Source organism: Labrus bergylta, chromosome 5 (genome assembly GCF_963930695.1).
Source record: "Labrus bergylta chromosome 5, fLabBer1.1, whole genome shotgun sequence".
In the NCBI taxonomy this organism is placed as follows: domain Eukaryota; kingdom Metazoa; phylum Chordata; class Actinopteri; order Labriformes; family Labridae; genus Labrus; species Labrus bergylta.
In genome coordinates, this window is record NC_089199.1 from 32,094,039 (window position 1) to 32,114,038 (window position 20,000).

The window sequence follows — 20,000 nt, forward strand, 5'->3', positions numbered from 1 at the left end:
ACACACAGAGCATCTGTTTGTGCGTCTCCTGTTGAAGTTGGCACACAACCAGCCCCGCCCCTCGCAGACAGCGGCTCTATCAGACTCTATTGTGTCGCTGTGTTTGTCTGCTTTATTAATTAATAACTTCTTATCAGACCGACGCAACAATAAAGAATCTCTGCCAGGCCAAATGCTTCCTTCCCCTCCGTAACCATCTGAACAAACGAAGGAGCTGGCGCCAAGATATCCAAACAGAACGCAGACAGCAACACACACACACACACACACACACACACACACACACACACACACACACAGAGAAAAAGAACAAGACAACAATATATCAAATTGATTCCCTCGTCTGGACAATGACTGAAATATTTAACTGAAGTTTATCATAACAAATGACTCATGTTTTTGTCAGCTTTTATGACTTTTCTGATCTTAGACAGATTATTTGCCTTGTTGTTGTTTGACAGACTCTTGGATTCCACTTGAAGAGTAATACATTGAGTGTCTATTTCCACCAATTGCAGGTTTGGTTGGTGCAGGTTCTGCAGGTGATCACTTAAGAAAGATCGCTTAATGATAACAGGTGGAAAGATTGTGGAGGTGGTACTACTGAAATTAGGCTTTTGTGTGTTTCACCGGTTTACACCCCCCCCCCCCCCCCCCGACAGAGATAGTCTCCCACTGTGAGGTGCATGTGTGAACAGGTGAACCAGGTCAGGAGGATTTAAAGGAACAGTCCTCCTGAAATCCTCCTGAAACGTTCAGCAGTGAGGAGAGTCTCCAAATCCTAACGGCTTGAAACATATAAAGTCCTGCTGCACCTGAACGCATCATCAGTGATGTTACATCAAACAGTTCTTTTGGGTGTTAAGAGACCCTCGACCATTGATCGAGGTAGATTCACCCCATCCACCGCTCTGCTCTCCTGATCCACAGACACCGTTATTATAAAATGATTGAAAGATGGATTTTTGGGGCTTTTTAAAGATAAGACGGAGGAAAGAGTCGGAAATCAGGGAGGAGAGAGCGGGAAATGACCCACAGCCACCTTGAATTAACTTTCGCTTTCTCTGTGTTCAGCTGTCTGTGCTGTCGAGCATATTGATGGGATCTTTTAGCTCCCATGTTTCACTAAATGATTGTGGGGTGAGCAGGAAAGAAGTTCTTTGTAAATAAAAAAATGATTTCAGGCTGAATAAATGAAGTGAAATAAAACCGTCTGTTCAGTCGGGTTATGTGGTTGAGCCTCTTTGTTCTAAATTCATCATCCCGCCTCGCGATCGCTGCAGTAGATTCTGTGTTTGCACGCACATTCAGCAGAGCCACAGTCACAGATTACAGCTGTTTTACAGATGTGTGTGTGTGTGTGTGTGATGTGTTTGTCTGCTTGCTTAAAATGCTCCTAAAAAAAGACAAAGACAGAGGCCAAAGTGGCCGATCATTGTGCTGGAAAATGTCCTGCGATAGTCGAACAAAAACAATGAGGTGAGAAAGTTGGCTCTCGTTGGTCACATAAACAAACATCTCCGTTTACAGCTCGCACATTAACACGTTCTTATTTATACTCAAACATTCGTCTGTCCTCGTGCTTACTTTACGGCTCCCACATGCAGATAAATGTTCTACTCATGTCCTCGATTCTTCGGCACTCATTGTATATCACAGTCTGCAGCCTGCTGGGCTCCGTTTGGTCTATATACAAGTATGAAAAAAACACACATATACACACACACACACACACACACACTAACATGTTAACGTGTGTGTGAAAATCAAAGGCTTTGTTTTAATTCATGTGCTCGGGGGGAAACGTTTATTTGACTTTCTGCAGGACAATGAGGTTCACATGTGGGACGTTATTTTGGAGGCCATTGTCTGTGAGGTTGAATATGTGAGTGTGTGTGTGTGTGTGTGTGTGTGTGTGTGTGTGTGTGTGTGTGTGTGTGTGTGTGTGTCCTTTTCTTTGTGTGTGTTAAAGCATTTGTGTTTTTCTATGTGTCTTTTTGTTTCCCACTTCTCTTCATGAATCTGGACTTCTGTAGGTTAAAGGTCGTTCCAGAATGAACGTCTATTAAATCACAGGATCACTGATGTTCACTCATCACTCACTCATTCACTCTCCTGTGATCTTGTAGTTCTCCTGTGATCTTGTAGTTCTCCTGTGATCTTGTAGTTCTCTTGTGATCTTGTAGTTCTCCTGTGATCTTGTAGTTCTCCTGTCATCTTGTAGTTCTCCTGTTTGTAGTTCTCTTGTGATCTTGTAGTTCTCCTGTTTGTAGTTCTCTTGTGATCTTGTAGTTCTCTTGTGATCTTGTAGTTCTCTCGTGATCTTGTAGTTCTCTTGTGATCTTGTAGTTCTCCTGTGATCTTGTAGTTCTCCTGTCATCTTGTAGTTCTCCTGTGATCTTGTAGTTCTCCTGTCATCTTGTAGTTCTCCTGTCATCTTGTAGTTCTCCTCTGATCTTGTAGTTCTCCTGTTTGTAGTTCTCTTGTGATCTTGTAGTTCTCCTGTTTGTAGTTCTCTTGTGATCTTGTAGTTCTCCTGTGATCTTGTAGTTCTCCTGTGATCTTGTAGTTCTCCTGTTTGTAGTTCTCCTGTGATCTTGTAGTTCTCCTGTGATCTTGTAGTTCTCCTGTTTGTAGTTCTCCTGTGATCTTGTAGTTCTCCTGTGATCTTGTAGTTCTCCTGTCATCTTGTAGTTCTCCTGTCATCTTGTAGTTCTCCTGTGATCTTGTAGTTCTCTCTTGTGATCTTGTAGTTCTCCTGTGATCTTGTAGTTCTCCTGTCATCTTGTAGTTCTCCTGTGATCTTGTAGTTCTCTCTTGTGATCTTGTAGTTCTCCTGTGATCTTGTAGTTCTCCTATGATCTTGTAGTTCCCCTGTCATCTTGTAGTTCTCCTGTCATCTTGTAGTTCTCCTGTGATCTTGTAGTTCTCCTGTGATCTTGTAGTTCTCTCTTGTGATCTTGTAGTTCTCCTGTGATCTTGTAGTTTTCTCCTGTGATCTTGTAGTTCTCTCTTGTGATCTTGTAGTTCTCGTGATCTTGTAGTTCTCCTGTGATCTTGTAGTTCTCCTGTCATCTTGTAGTTCTCCTGTGATCTTGTAGTTCTCCTGTGATCTTGTAGTTCTCCTGTGATCTTGTAGTTTTCTTCTGTGATCTTGTAGTTCTCTCTTGTGATCTTGTAGTTCTCTTGTGATCTTGTAGTTCTCCTGTGATCTTGTAGTTTTCTCATGTGATCTTGGAGTTCTCTTGTGATCTTGGAGTTCTCTTGTGATCTTGTAGTTCTCTTGTGATCTTGTAGTTCTCCTGTGATCTTGTAGTTCTCCTGTCATCTTGTAGTTCTCCTGTCATCTTGTAGTTCTCCTGTGATGTTTGTACAGCTGATCATGGCTACACTCACATTCCAGAAACAGATCCAGTGGGGCGGAGGGCACTGACGGAGCGTGCACAGAGTATGTGGAAATTGGAAGTAGGATATCTAGTGAATTAAATAATAATTGAAGATGACTGAATTGAAATTGAATTGTACAATTCTACAATTCATTTATCGCTTTCATCCAAAGTGATGAACATCAGAGAGTAAGAACAACACGAGCGAGGATCTGGAGAGGAGGAAACAACAACAGGAAGTTCAAACAAACTGATTTAAGGTGCTGACAGGAAGTGACCAGAGGCAGAGCAAATTATTAAAGTTAACATATCATCATCAACTACATCGACAACAGTTCTTTAGAAATCATGGGGCTGTACAAAATTTCAGTACCCTTTAATTTATTGTAATCTCTGCATCACACACACACACACACACACACACACACACACACACACACACACACACACACACACACACACACACACACACACACACTAAAGCTTCTCTTCACATGAAGTGGTTTCTCTCTTCGCTTTGAAAACAGGAAAGAGAAAATATCTTAAAACCCCAAATTACTGTTTTTGAAAAGTGATGAAGTTCTGAAGTTCTTTGTCACACAGTAAAGATGTGTGTGTGTGTGTGTGTGTGTGTGTGTGTGTGTGTGTGTTGTTGGGGGGGGGGGAAGAGAGAGATAGTAGCATATTTCAGTGAACAGACAGATCATCACCTGTTTACTACAGAGGGAGTTAAACATCGTCTGGCTGCACCCTGGACCATTTTCTTATCATAACTAATTTTAAAAACTTGTTAGACCACACACATTTTAAACATCATAATCCAAACACACACACACACACACACACACACACACACACACACACACACACACTGGACAATTCAGCCGGACGGCGAGATCACACCGGCTGTTTGTAGAAACGATTCCACAGACACGAGATCTCACAGAATCTCGCGTGATCATCACCCGCACCTTTTCCTTGTTGGACCTTCAGTGTTGTGTTTTGTCTTTCATTGGACATCATAGTGGCACTCATGTTGTTGCCATAGTTACCCACGCTGCTCTTCTTTCTGCCATCGCCGGCTCTAACTGCAGTGACCCCCGCCAACCGTGACGTCACGTTCACACGCCATCTTATCAAACATCACAGACAAATCCTGAAACATACAGCGTTCAAAGGGCTGCTCTTCTTCTTCTTCTTCTTCTTCTTCTTCTTCTTCTTCTTCTTGATGATGTGCGTATAAGCAGCTTCCTTTGACATTTGGACACAAAAAGGCTCGATGCGTTGTGTGTGTGTGTGTGTGTGTGTGTGTGTGTGTGTGTGTGTGTGTGTGTGTGTGTGTGTGTGTGTGTGTGTGTGTGTGTGTGTGTGTGTGTGTGTCAGAAACCTCCTCTCCTCTTTTACAGCTTGAACTCGTTCTTTTTGAAAGATGCAGTCGAATACTTTCTTGTTTCCCAGAGAAACGTTATTTGCTTCCTGCTCGTTTGACTCCAAAGAAACAAAAACCGAGCCGGCTGGTGAAGTTTAATGTCAGGCACTTAAACGACACAAAAGCTGTCGAGTCGGCGACACTTTTTTTCCCACTTGGATGTTAAACTGGAGAGGTGATTTATTTTTATTACGTCTGTTAAAAGAACGTTTCTGTTATTGCCTGTTGTCTCTCAAACATCGTCAGAGTTTAGATCCCAGATCATCTCAGCTTTACTGTTTCCTCTTCTAAGTGTGTGTGTGTGTGTGTGTGTGTGTGTGTGTGTGTGTGTGTGTGTGTGTGTGTGTGTGTGTGTAGGAGCTCAGGGTATATCTGTTATTTACTGGGCTCAGTATCAGAGCGATGGGAGATAAGGAGGCAGTGGGAGTCGATTATCTCTGAGCACTTTGATATTTTATCATCACAGCAGAGATTCAGACCGTTGATGCACAACAAAGAAGCACACACACCTAAAAAACTCAGTGTGTGTGTGTGTGTGTGTGTGTGTAGCCCCAACATGCACTCGTTACAAGCTGTAGAGGATTTGATGACAGCCTGCTCTGACATTTCCTTTCATTAAAGTAACATTTCTTAAGTGAATCTGACACTTTATTATCAGCCAGAGGGGAGAACTTCACAACCCTCCACAAGATATCTCTCTAGTCATTCAGTCACTCTGATTATATTTTCTCTTCTTTGCCGCTACCTGTCCATCATCACGTCCAATCACTGAGTTGTATCCACTCTTAAACTCACCTGCTGCGCTGTCATTGGCTGGAGGAAACACACCAGCTCCGCCCAGAAACGTCCCGGGTCAACCAGAACAAAGCAGAACAGTAAAATCCAGTCAGAGGACAGAGTACACATGTACGGAGGCCCAGAAGGGACGATGGAGCAGCTTCACTTTAGGAGAAGTCTGTCTTTTATTTTGAAGGAATAAGCTGCTGACTCTGTCTTCACTTTAGGAGACGTCTGTATTTTATTATTTAGGAAAAAGCTGCTGACTCTGTCTTTAAACATGAAAAGTTATTTTCTTTCTGTCAGATGTAACTGGATGCAAAAGAACTCAGTTCAAAGTTTATTCTGAAGATGTCAGTAACTCTTCCAAAAAGAAACAGAAGTGACAAAGTATCCTGCCAAAGCTTTCTTTGAGTCTTCTTGTTTGGTTTCCAGATCTGCTGGTTTTCTGCACGTCGTTGTGTGAAGCTGCACGCTGATGGGGGGTGGAGAGGGTTCTGTGGCCGCTGATCAGAGTGACAGCTGTCAGGAGGAATTAAGTCGGCTTTTCTTTGCCTCTCTCACCCTGTGATGTGGAGGGGGAGGAGGAGGGGGAGGAGGAGGGGGAGGAGGGGGGGATGAAGATGTGGAAAACGAAGAAGAAGAAGGGACACAAGTCTTGAAATTTAAGCCTCACATGTATTCACTCCTTTGTGTCTGTGTGTGTGTGTGTGTGTGTGTGTGTGTGTGTGTGTGTGTGTGTGTGTGTGTGTGTGTGTGTGTGTGTGTGTGTGTGTGTGTGTGTGTGTGTGTGGCAGCCTCCCTGCCTGCTCCGTTGTTTTTTTGCTCGGTTGGTCCCAGTGTTCTCAGCAGATCCAGTGAATAGACGCTCCTTTCACTGCTGGCTAAGACGCCTAATGAGGGGGGACTACTTTCTGCCTCGCTGTGTGTCAATCTAAAGGACGCCAGGTTTGTGTGTGTGTGTGTGTGTGTGTGTGTGTGAGGGTTTGGTGGGGGGTTACGATTGTATTCTTGTGTGTCACATAGAAAATTCAAACCCGAGCCCCGTTTAGCTCTAAATGCTCCAACTGGTTGTCTCTCATGCGTCATGACCCAATTATTATTAAATCAAAAAATGTGTTTATCTCAGAAATAAAGGAAGCTTAAAAACTCATGTTGCATTCACACTTACAGAAAACATTTTTTTAAAGGGTTGGATTGACCTCATGAATGTTCATCTTTGTTCCCACACACCTTGAATACGTGCCTTTCTGTGTTATTGCTCTGATTTTATTTAATGTCTGCACCTTCCTGTTTTATGTCCCTTTTTTTAAAGATAAATGAAACAATACGTACATGTAGCATCTGAAGACAGCTTCATGCCTAACAAAAGCTACGTATCAATCCGCCGTTGGAAAAACACTTTTTTAGGGTTTTCACACCTGCAGAAACTCCTGATGTTTGCAGGCTGAGCGTCAAAGTGTGGTATTCAGTGGTGTGCTAAAGCTTAAGTTTGTCCATCACAATAAATCCAATGGAAATCTCAAGCCACTGATCTCCTGAGAACGATATACAAACCTGCTGTAACGGTCCACTCAAACACAAGTTATGACACCTCTCCTCTTAATGTGAGGAGCTGATACTCTGGTGGCTTTAAATCATAACGAACACGCCCTTATCTCACCGCCCTCACCTCTAAATCTCCGTCTCATTAGCCCTTACCTTCTGTGCATACCGGCCTTTAAAGGTCCCTTCAGACTGATTGGAATTTCAGGCAGCGCTGAAGACTTATCGACCGCTCAGGCCGACATATGGACCGCTGTGTTATTGCAATATGTCAGGAGTGACTTCAGGTGGAGGCAGATCATTAAAGGAGCATTCCTCTGAAGGGTCTTAATGTTCCCTTTGTGCAGATCGAACAGAACAGAGGACAGAGTCAGAAATCAGAGAGAGAGAGAGAGAGAGAGAGAGATGTGGGAAAGGAGCCACAGGTTGGATTCTGACCTGAGCCGCTGACCTCTGAGGACTTAATCCTCTGTGTGTGGGGTGCACACTCACTATCTGGTAGAATGTGTGAGGCTACACAAAGCTGTATTTAACTGGGAACTTGCATTGCATTGTACTGGATTCACACACAAACAGGAAGCAGCAACAGCTGTCAGGTTTTTCAAATTAAATCTTTTAAACTGAAGAGTAAGAATGAGACTTTTTTCAACATATAGTCAGAGCTGTTCCATCTCTTCTGAACGTTGTCATAGAGACGACTTGTGGACACTTCTTACAGTTCAGTCTGAACGTATTCAAAGCGAGACTTAGCGAGTTGAGAAGGGCCCAACCATCTGTCTTGATCAGTGATGTGGATCGGCGCCGTCAGTCCGATATCCGATATGTAAATTATACCGATATCAGACCCGATCGTTGTCATCGCTAATTTGTGATTGAAATGTCGTGCTCTGATTTGTGTCAGCGTCTGAGAAAAACTTTGTCCGGCTCACCGCGAGGCGTTTGTGACCTGGTATAGATCACCTCACGTCTGTTTGTCGACCTTCAATGTAAAAGCTCGAGATGTCACACTGTTTACAAGGGGAAACTGAAACTCACTCTGTCGCCCCCCGGTGGTGGAATGAACTTCCAAACTCCATTGGATCTGCAGAGTCCCTCTGCACCTTTAAGAAAAAGCTAAAGACCCAGCTCTTTCATGAATACCTACTAACTTAATGATGATGGTCTCCATATTATTGATGATGATGATGGTAATGACGATGGTTTTTGTTTGATAACGACGACTTATAAGATGGTTTCTATACTGATTAGAGCTCTCAAGAACTGCCCTCAATGTTGTGCTTTGCCTCTGGTCACTTCCTGTCAGCACCTGTGTGTCCAATCAGACTCAAAGCTGATCGTTTGCTCTTACTGACATTGTTCCCTTTTTTCTAGATCCTTGCTTGTGTTGTTCTTACTCTCTGATGTACGTCACTTTGGAGAAAAGAGTCTGATAAGTGAATTGTAGAAGCAAATATTTAACAGATGCAGTTTGGACAGTGATCATCCAAGCTGCCCGATGCGATATGTAGCGCTTGTGTGCAGTTTGGACGCGATGTTAGAAGTAAGAATATTATGAACCATTCACTAAGAACAGCAGCTTCAACTCTTTGTCTCTTCTCAAATAGATAAATGTCACCAGCTTCAGCACGGAGCAGCTGCAGGAAATAACGTTCCAGAGATAATTCAGATTATCGATCAAACTCTGTCGCTCATTATGAGAAACAAAACACACATGCAGAATAAAAAACAAGATGTGGAGCTGAGACACATCTGCATTTAATCTAAACAGGCAGCAGTAAACACGTACAGTAAATACCATCAGACCTCTTTCACTGGTAATGAAGGCACGCCATACCATCACTGGTTCATTATAATCCAGAACAATAACACAGCTGATGAACGCCTTTTAATGAGCCACATCACAACTCCATGCAGCTGCAGAACCTTTTCAGACACGAGTATGGATGTGATTGATGGTTAGTGTTTTAGGTAGCAGCAGGTTCCCTGAAGGTTTTTATTCCCCCCCCAACACACACACACTGGAAAAGTAAAATACCTGTCAGAGTTTGTTGAGGGAATAACAAACCTGGAGTCCCCGCTGCTCAGCTCTTTATACTCCACCTTTCCCCAAACCCCAAAGGAGGGGGGGGACATAAAAGCAGCCATCCCTCCAGGCAGACGGCGCCCATACATCACTCACACTGCACATGAGTGATTCAACACACACACGGGTAGAAACACACACACACGCTTAGAGATCACACAGAGAACGTTAAGACACTGAAACACACAAGAGTCCAGAGTCTGGTTTCCCCGATCAGGAGGTCCGGCCTCGGCCTGAGCGCAGCCCTAATTAAGTTGTTCCCTCTCTCTCACAATGAGGAACGGTTTCTCCCTCTGGTCGTCGTCCAGCTTCATTCCTGTGCTGATGAAAAGAAAGAATGAAAAGAAAACACAGGGACAAAGTGCTAAAAGAAAACTTCTCGCTGCACCTGTAGTCGGGTCATTATGACTCTGAGACGGTATCTGGGTCAGTGACGCATTTTATAATATTCCTTTGAGATTCATTCATGCTCAATTTAAGACGAAACAAGATTCCATTCATTTGATTTTATGTGGTTTGTTGAATCACAAACTTACGGGCAGATTCCACAGGATCTGTGTCACAGTCCAGAGATGATGGCGTCCTCTCTAGTCAACGCTGGAGTTTCAGCTGGATGGATTCTGTTTTTGATTAATCAGGATAAACCCCTTCAGATGTATCATCTTGTTTTCAAGGGGGGTCCTAACAGGAGATAAGGAATGATCCAGACTCATCCGTCAACACCAACTGTCAAAGCAGTTCCCATGGTGATTACAGATTCACTTGCAACAGTGCGAGATAATACGATGTGGTATGAATGCACTCACAACTGTATGAATATATATGATATCCTAATCTGTTAACTGTGTGCCTCAGTGAATATATGTATTGTATTTTTTTACTTACTCACTTTTATTATTATCTCACTTTCATCATTGATTTTATTGCTCGGGACCGGAGTACTGCATTTTGTTTGTACCTTGAACCGCTTATAAACCCTTATAAACCCTTATAAACCCTTATAAACCCTTATAAACACATCAACAACAACTCATAAGGTCATCGTTCTGAACTGTCAAAACTGAGTCTTTCATTCTGAAAAGAAAAGCAGACTTCCTGTCCCGCTCGATCTGCTCTGTGGTAACAGAATGTAAAACAGAATGTGGTCATGTGGTCATGTGGTCACCTCTAATGGGTTCATGAAGTAAATCATCCCGCGTCATTAGAGATGTTTTACTCAGGACAGAACAAAGTGATGGACTGATAAAGCAAACTTCAAAGCTGCGTCCATGATTTAAAAAACAGAAATAAAGGGGCGCTCGTGGTGCAGTGGTTAGTGTGCCTCCAAGCGGGCGGCCCAGGTTCAAATCCAACCTGTGGCTCCTTTCCCACATGTCATTCCCTACTCTCTCTCTCTCTCTCTCCCTGATTTCCATCTCTATCCACTGTCCTATCTCTCCATCAGAGGCACAAAACGCCCAAAAATAAATCTTTGAAAAAAAAAAAAAAAAAACGAAACAAATCTGTGCGCCGTGAGAGAACATGACTGTGAATGTTCTCCAGGCTGAACATGTTGACGTGTTCCTGACATCACGTTCTCATTAGAACATCTTGTTCCTGTAGATTAAATATTATTGTTCATCACGGTGCGTCACATGAAGCTCGAGAATCATATCTTTGTTTTCGTTAAGGATGAGCCGTGTTTGTCCTCATCTCGTCTCGACTCTCTGATAAAACTGTCAAACGCCTTCCACATCACAGATTTGATATGAATATGTTTGGAATGAAGCGGTTTCTCTCGGCGTGTTTGTCCTTGACTTCCTCGAACATCGTGTCCACAGACGGCGGCCTGTGTGACGGGTAAACAACAGGCCGCAGGTGTGTTTGATAGAAAGCGTAACAATATGTGACTAACTTAAAGGACATGGAGGTTGTGTGAGAGTCGAGAGGCCCGTTTCCTATTCTTCCATCTGGAAGTGCATGACATCATCTTTCTTCCTCTTCCCAGAAAACCCGAGAGAGAGAGAGAGAGAGAGAGGAGAGAGAGAGAGAGAGAGAGAGAGAGACAGAGAGAGAGACAGAGAGAGAGACAGAGAGAGAGAGAGAGAGAGAGAGAGAGAGACAGAGAGAGACAGAGAGAGGGAGAGAGAGAGAGAGAGAGAGAGACAGAGAGAGAGAGAGAGACAGAGAGAGAGACAGAGAGAGAGACAGAGAGAGAGAGAGAGAGAGAGACAGAGAGAGAGAGAGAGAGAGAGAGAGAGAGAGAGAGACAGAGAGAGAGAGAGAGACAGAGAGAGAGACAGAGAGAGAGAGAGAGAGAGAGAGAGACAGAGAGAGAGAGAGAGAGAGAGAGAGACAGAGAGACAGAGAGAGAGAGAGAGGGAGAGAGAGAGAGAGAGACAGAGAGACAGAGAGAGAGGGAGAGAGAGAGAGAGAGACAGAGAGAGAGCAGAGAAGGAGAGAGAGAGAGAGAGAGACAGAGAGAGAGAGAGAGAGAGAGAGAGAGAGAGAGAGAGAGAGAGGAGAGAGAGAGACTCGAGGCTGTGCACTGATAGAGGTCGAAGCAGTGATGAGAAAACGGAGAGAGAGGTTAAAAGATAGTTTCCTCTTCCCAGAATTCCTTGCACGGAGCTGCTCAGTTCCCATCTAACGCTGTTTTGTTTGACTTGTTTGTCTTGACTCCCTGCTGTGGTCGTCCCGCTGGAAAAACAAGACATGCACTTGTCTCGGGCGTGTCTCCTCCTCGACCTCGAGGTCTTTCATGTTGAAGCGCTGTGTTCATGGTGGTGGTGTTGTTGTTGTAGCTCACTGGACTGTGGCGTGCAGAGAGGTGCATCTTGGGTCAACACTGACTCAGGGCGAGGACGTTGATATGAAGTGTGACATCACATCAGGGCGAGCCTCGTTCACAAGCTTCTGTTAGGGTTGTCATGGCAACACAAGCCTGGGATGATAGCTTGTCTACGGCTTGCGGGCGTCTGCTGCCTGCTGCATAATCTCTTACCAAAACTAAAGAAAAGGAAGATGCCTTTTTTGGAGATAGGACGGTGGATAGAGTCAGAAATCGGGGAGAGAGAGGGGAACGACATGCGGGACAGAAGCCACAGGTCGGATTCCAACCCGGGTTGGCCCACTTAGAGGACTACAGCCTCTCTACATGGGGAGCGTGCACCAACCACTACCCTACCGGATCCTGGACAAATATTTAAAACGGTTGCTGAGCTGAGCTTGAGTCAGACTCTGAACCTGAAGCATGATGAATATCAAAGTTAAGATGCAGTATCTACCATTCCTCATATTTACACTCCTGCTCCTCTGTTGACCTACATTTGATTTGCACAGTAGAAACAAAGACTGGAAACCAGACGGAGTCCCCCGGGAGAAATGAATGATGACTGGAAATATGTCTGGACGCAGTGTCCTGAGGCCAACAGATAAACACATATATGAAACATCTGATCCCTCCCTCCTTCCACCTACATCTTCATACTTCTCCCCCCGCATCATCAGATAATCAGACTCTCTTCAGAGTAGGTTCATCAGCTTCACGGTTTCAGGAGTTTATTCATGCACGACATTTAAAAAAATAAACCTTGTATCTTCTTGTAAGAGCACGTTTTATTTCGCTCACATTCATCCCAGAGAAAACTTTTGGAAAATTTCACCCTCGCTCTCTCTCTTGTCCTGGATTCAAGAATGTTGTTTTGCTTTCCTTGCGGAGAGTCTGACGTCTTCCAGGTCGACGCTGAAGTCACGGCTCAGCTCCGACATTTTCAAACAGGCCGCAGGCAGCATCGACTTCTGCGACCTCAGGACGCTAAGGGAATAACACGCGTGTTCTCCATCACAAACAGACTCAGTGGATGGTACAAATGAACCTGAATATAATAAATCAACAATTTAAAAACATGTAGTTTGGAAAGCATGATTTTGATGAAGCAACACCTCATCCCACCTTGGCAGAAATATGAATGAGTAGCAAAATCTTTCACTCTCGTTGATTGTAAGCAGCTTTTCCAGTGTGTGTCTGTGGGCTTGAACACCCGATAATCAATCAAAAACATTATTCTTACAGCATCGTTTTGAAATCTCTGACCAAACTCAGCATGTTTGTGAAAGTGAAAGTGTCTGTCGACCCCCAAAAAGCAATAAATCCCTGACAAGTTATTCAACAGCAGACGCCTGCCAGCTGTACACTTCAGGTTAAATGTCATAGATTTGCTCATACAGTATGTGTCCAGAATCGTGTATTTACCATGGACTGTAAATATAAATGTTTGAAGCCTGAGTGACGTCACCCTGCAGGGGGCGCTTGAGTCCCATCGATGGCGGTCTCCATGCTGGAAATGCTGTCTCAGTCTAACTTTCATGCTCCTCTCTTGCTGAATGCGATGCTGATGTTGTAGATGGTTTGGTGGTTAAACGCTCTGCACACGTTCCACATGTGCTCATAAAGAGAAGTTACGTCAGCTGTTACGTCAGTGCTGTTAAAACCTGTGTGTGTGTGTGTGTGTGTGTGTGTGTGTGTGTGTGTGTGTGTGTGTGTGTGTGTGTGTGTGTGTGTGTGTGTGACCTTAAACACACGGTCAGTAAACCAAGAATGCTGCGTTGCTCTTCTTCTCTCTCACAGACTCATGGATCTTTAATGTGTTGACAGCTGTACAGTCAGGTACCAGGGTACCAGGGTGCTGGGTGGATCCAGGGGCCTCACAGGACTGGATGCACCTGTTCTCTGAGAGCTGACATACCCTCCTGATGTATGAACCTTACAGATGAACTAAAGTGTGTAAGCTGAACGATGGAACAAAGCCGATGTAGTTTAGGTCTTGAGTTTGACTGCAACAGCGCTTTGGGTGCCAGAAAACGCAAAGTTTTAAAATCAGCTTCGTTTATGAGTAAACTGGAAATATTCAGTTTACTTTAAACTTTAAACACATGAGTCTCATCCATGCTTGAGTACGTTGACTACAACAACAATGGCGGCCTCCTGAGTTCATCATCTTGAAATGTATTCGACTTGTAGCTTAAGGTCACAACCCCACCTCGTCGTCCGTCCACACAAACGTTCATGTGTTAGTCATTTTTGTACGTTTACATCTCACCTAATAGTGAAAGGACGAGTGTGTGCGTATGCGTGTGTTGTTTCATTACAAAGTCACACCGCCAACTAGTGGCCTGGCATGTATACTGCAGCTTCTTTGTCTTTTTTACGGATACGGGTACACGGTGGTCTAAACCCGATGTTCTCTACTGGTTTAGCCTCAGGACCCACCACCAACTCCTCCAGGAGAACCACGACCCACGTTTCAGATCTTTTTCAAACAATCAGCTTTATTTTTAATGAAAGATGGTGCACTTTGAACCTCAGATGTTTCAAAACAGACAGAATTACAGAACAAGAAAAAACATGTTTAAAAAGCACTTTATGGAATTTTTGACAACAATTTATTTTTTCCAGGCACTCAGTCTCAACCCACTGGAAACAGCTCCCACTTGTTCACGAACCAGTTGAAAACAACTGATCTTAACGTTTTCGTCTGAAAGTAGATTTTCTTTTTAAACGCCAACGAAGAGGGAGTCTGTTTTCAGTGGATTGTTTTCATGTTAAGGTGGACCTAGTTGATTTATTGAAGAAGTTGGAAGCATTTTTCCTGAATCCTGAATCACTTCAAATGTTGTTTTTAGTGCGCCTGAAGTTCTAAATGACTTTATTTAAACAGTTGTAGCTTGTGGTGATGCAGAAGTATAAATCAAACTATAAACTGAAGGAGACGTTACCTGTATCAGCCTTGTAGCTGCAATGTTTTTTCTCAACAAAAATGGTAAAACTTTAGAAGATAAATGTACTTGAGACTTGCACAGCGTTTTAAATGCAGCCCATTCCATGAGTTCAGATCTGCACATTTATTGGTCCTTCATGTGTTTTTAAATCTCGAGTATTTTGGAGACTTGGTCCAAGTGTGTCCACGACCGTGTTGACTCTAAATCTCCAGACAAAACAAACTGACATCAGGGATCTTTTGGGAAAGGAGACGGATGAGTGCATCGCTTCTTGCACAGTTTTCTTGTCCTCTGTACTGATTCACTTTGCCACACAAACATTCAGAGACACTCAACTAAAAGCCCAACATTCTCCAGTTGCTGTTCATGTCAGGGACCAAAAGATTCATGGAAAAGAAAGAGGGTTGAAATGTAAGGAGGGTTTAATAGAGAAGGAAACAGGATTAGGGTGATTAAATTGGGGGATTGTGACCTCAAAGAAACAGCACTACATGAAAGAGGGCGAACAACAGAGAGGTGATATGAGATGAAATAAAACAAAGAGAGATAACTCCACTTAATTCAAACGCAATAAGATGTCAAGAGGGGATAAGTGAGGAGGGACGTATGGAAAGAGAGCGGTTATTAAATCACGGTGAGGATTAGAGCGCTGGCAGAGAGGAGCTATAAAGCTGTCACCTCATCGGGCCGATGGACACCGAGAAATATCCAAATATTTCAGAGAGAAGAGAAGATGAGGAGAGACAGTGAAGGAGACGGGAGGACCTGGCACGGAGAAGGAAGTACACAGATGAAATATGGAGCGTTGAGGAGGAAATAGAGGAAGATGAGTAAATACTAAAACATGAAGTTGTAAATTAAAGAGATTAAACAATAAACCGGGTGGAGGAAGTCTTGCTGGGAGTAATCGAATCAGGTCTGCTGTCTTCTAAAGATAAATCAGCTGGTTGTTAAAGGAGAGATTTTTCAGCTCTCCCTCGAGTGGGCGGCCACGTTTTCACCTCGTCCGCCTGTAAACACAATAAAACCTCCGAGTCCCTCGAGCAGCAGCAGCCAGAGTTACGGGGGTTTTCTTCTGCTCTGCGCTCCGAGGGGAGGTGGAGGTCAGAGAAAACATTTGAAGTATTCAGAGGTTCTGATTTTGTTTTTACAGGCAGGTCAAAAGTGTAGACAGCGGTGGCTCCCGTCATGCATCTGCTCCTGTTACTCTGATCGTGTTTGTTACTAATGATCCTCAGTCTACTGACTTCTTATCAAGCTGCTGCATGTTCTGAAATAAATCTTTTACTTGAGTTTAAATGCATATGTCATTTGCAGCATTTAGTGCAAGCTGACCATAAAACTCACACATGCAATCCTGAAAATGTATTGAGAATGTTGGCAGCCTGCTTCTTCAATCTTCCTCTATCCCCGTCTATGATGTCAATCGATATGTGCAGCAGCCAGTATGTCCTCCTTCTAACTTTAGATTCTGCTCCTGAATGCTCTGGATTTGTTTGGACCAGAGAAGGTAGGCGCTTTTAAGACCCCCCCCACACGGCCGTTTTGGACGCCCCTCTGTTTGTCAGATATGAGAGCAGTTATCAGGTCAACAGGTGTTGCAGCGATGGAAGCGGTCAAGAGAAGTGGTTCAGATAGAAGTGATTGTACCCGACCTAAAAAGCCTCTGCATGTTTCTAATAAGCTCCACGAGCAGAAACGTGCTCAAACTAGGATCAATATTGGAGATGCTTTTGAAAAATGGAGAGAGGTTAGAACACAGAAAGGTTTACAGACCCATGCAGAGCTGGATAAACACTGAAGCTTCAGAGTCCACCACATGGTGACCTGAGTGAGCATCAACTCTAGAGAGGAGGAGGGGGGGGGACACGGCTCTCTACAATGTTTGGTATTTGCACTGCAGTACCCATTTTAAACACTAGGGGTCAGAGTTACATACTGCTCCTTTAAACTCGTTTGTGTTTGTTTCCTGTGCAGCAGAACGAGGACGTCATCTAGCCGTAAACTATAAAAAATAACACCGGAACATTTAGTCACAATTTCTTTCTATTCTTTTGAAGATTGAGACAGATTTTTTTTATATTGAGGAAGTTTATTTTAAACGTTTAATTCATGCGTTATTTAAACAAGCCTCTCCCCGCACTAACAGAGGAAGCTCCACACAAAGAGTCGACGTTTCAGAGTAAAAAACAGTCTATTTCAGGAGCGTTGTGTTTGAGGATGTGGGTTACAGGGTCACTGTGATACGGCGTCTCTCTCTCTCTCTCTCTCTCTCTGAGTCGGCCTCTCAGCTGACCTCTTTACGTATTTCTTCCTCTGAATACTTAAACCACCTCGTCTCTGTCTCTGCATTCCTGTTTCTCCAGAGCGTTGCGTGTCGACTCTAAAAACAACACAGGATATATTGTGAAGAATGACTCATGCCACGTCTCACTGCATCTTAACGTGCACAATGATGGAGGTCCAGTTCGGCTGAAAACCTGGATGTGACACAGTCGTGTTGTTTTGTTTACTCATTGTTCAGCTCCGATCCCCCATGGTGCAACAGGAAGAGAAAACAAAGATAAACGAGCTGATCGCCATGGGAACCGTTTACCTCAACAATATCTTCTACTTCTACTCTCTGCCTGATCTCACACCCGCTGCAACGCGTCACACAGCGCATAGTGACGAGTAAACCATCAAACAGCGGGTCAGTTTGTCTAACTGCACAGAGTGGCTCTTTATGTGGAGAGGAACTAATGCTCATCATAGCAGCAGTGGGATAACAATAACATCGGTCTGAATACTCCCATATTTAATGCAGTGGCCTGTATGTTGTTCAATGAGCCGTACCAAAGAATAACGTGCTGAGGCGTTTAGTTTAGTTTTAGGTGAGGTTTTGGTGCATGACTCTTAGAAGAATACTTCAACTAAAATCTAAAATGAAAACATTTAATGTCTCACCCCTTGCAGGCTAGACTGCCTTAAAGTAAACCATCCCTGACCTCTGACCTCTGACCTTTCCGACCTGCACTTGACCTTAAACACACCCAAAATACAAACTATTTTTAGTGTCCTTAAGTGTCGGCATCCGGTTGCCTTTCCACATTGTGTTTGTGTGTTTGTGTGTTTGTGTGTCTCAGGTCAATGCGTGTGTACAACCCTGTTTGTTTGTGTGTTTGTTTGTTTGTGTGTTTGTTTGTTTAAATCAAACCAGCAGACAGAGAGAGGAAACAAACCAAGAGTTTCCTTCAGATATTTATTTAAAACTCTTGTCTACAGTTTGGAGGCACACACACACACACACACACACACACACACACACACACACACACACACACACACACACACACACACACACACACACACACACACACACACACACACACACGCAAACATCAATTCATGTATTTTTTTCCACTCACAATACCTTAGTTTCCTCTCTCTCTCTCTCTCTCTCTCTCTCTCTCTCTCTCTCTCTCTCTCTCTCTCTCTCTCTCTCTCTCTCTCTCTCTCTCTCTAATTGACACACACACACACACACACATTCCGTCACACACTGACACACACACTTTGTTTGTTAGATGAGCAGACAGGAAGTGACAGTTTATTCCTCGTCAGTCGCCATGTTGACGAGTCAAGAGGTCATTTCCTCGAGTCCAGAGTAACAAAGTCGATGTAAAACAGATGACAATATCAAACCTCTCACACTGGTTATGGACGTATTTAACCTTCAGGACCAGTCATGGAGGTCATTTCTGATTTCTCTCCAAAAGAAAGAAACCCTTATCTGACTCTCGTTAAACCCCAAAGCGACAGGTTTCAGGCTGCTGTGATTGTATTTTATTCTGTTTATTCAAAGTGATTCACTCTTTAAAGGCTTTATATTTGATTTTTAACACTTAAATATAAATCAAGTATATTTTTCAAGTAGAGTTTTCAGAGTCCTATCTTCACTTTGTTTACATCTCTCTCTCTCTCTCTCTCCCTCTCTCTATCTCTCTCTCTCTCTCTCTCTTTCTCTCTCTCTCTCTCTGTCTCTCTCTCTCTCCGATTTCTGACTCTATCCTCTGTCCATCTCTAAAATAAAGTCATACAAAGCCCCAAAATAAACCTCAAAAAACAAAAACATAAAGAACCTAAAAATGGCATGAAGGCCTTTTCGATAAAATAAGTCTTTAAAAGTGATTTATGTCGTCTCACATCCTCAGGGAGGTCGTTTCACAGCTGAGGAACCACAACAACAAACGCTCCTTTAATGTCTTTCTCATGTAAAAAACAACAACATCAGGAGTATGATGTATGTTTGGATGTGTGTGTGTGTGTGTGTGTGTGTGTGTGTGTGTGTGTGTGTGTGTTGTATAAACTTCATTAATTACATAAACTGTGAAAATAACTTCCAGACACAACAAACAGGGAGAATTACAGAGGACGATGTGTCGTCAGTAGGGAGTAAAAGGGCATGCTTTTAATTTGAAGGGGCTTTATCCCCAGGCTCCCATGTGGCAGATTAAAGGTGCAGGGCTTTTAAAGGTTGTGATTAAGTCGTGAGGCCGTTGTTTTGAAGTCTATTAGTCGTATCAGAGGTTTGGAAACTCAAGTCCTTTGAAGTTCATGTTGTTGGGTTTGAAAAAGTACAAGATCAGCTGTTTTAAATGTTTGTGAAGGAGATTCAGCGAGCAGGTCTTTAGATTCTTGTCAGAGCTGGTATGATTTGAGTTTTGAGTCGTGCTGCAGAGGTTGGATGTAAAAGTGGAGCAGCAGCAGCAGCAGCAGCAGCAGCAGGTTGAATCCTCCCTGACTGTCTCTCCTCTCTCAGCGGGCGTCTCTCAGACCTGTTGAGCTCTTTAAAAACCTGCTGACAAGACGTAAGCCAGGCGGTCGCCATGACAGATTATGATATATTATGATATGACAAAGTGGTTGGTTCTCCTGGGAGCCGTGTGTGCCAGCTTTCTAAATCACTGTTGTGTCTTTTTCCATGCCGCCTGGAATCATTTCATGGTTCTGGTTGTGGAAAGGTTACAGTGCTAGGAGT

The 20,000-nt window shown here is 43.6% G+C and overlaps 1 protein-coding gene across 1 annotated transcript in view; it reads left to right on the forward strand.

Moving 5' to 3' along the window:
• The first annotated feature begins 6,283 nt into the window (after window positions 1–6,283).
• Window positions 6,284–20,000, forward strand: part of si:dkey-49n23.1 (semaphorin-3D) — a 74,059-nt gene continuing 60,342 nt past the window's right edge. The window contains exon 1 of the mRNA XM_065955426.1: window positions 6,284–6,540. The gene's annotated coding sequence lies outside the window, so the exon portion shown is untranslated. The remainder of the gene's footprint in view (window positions 6,541–20,000) is intronic.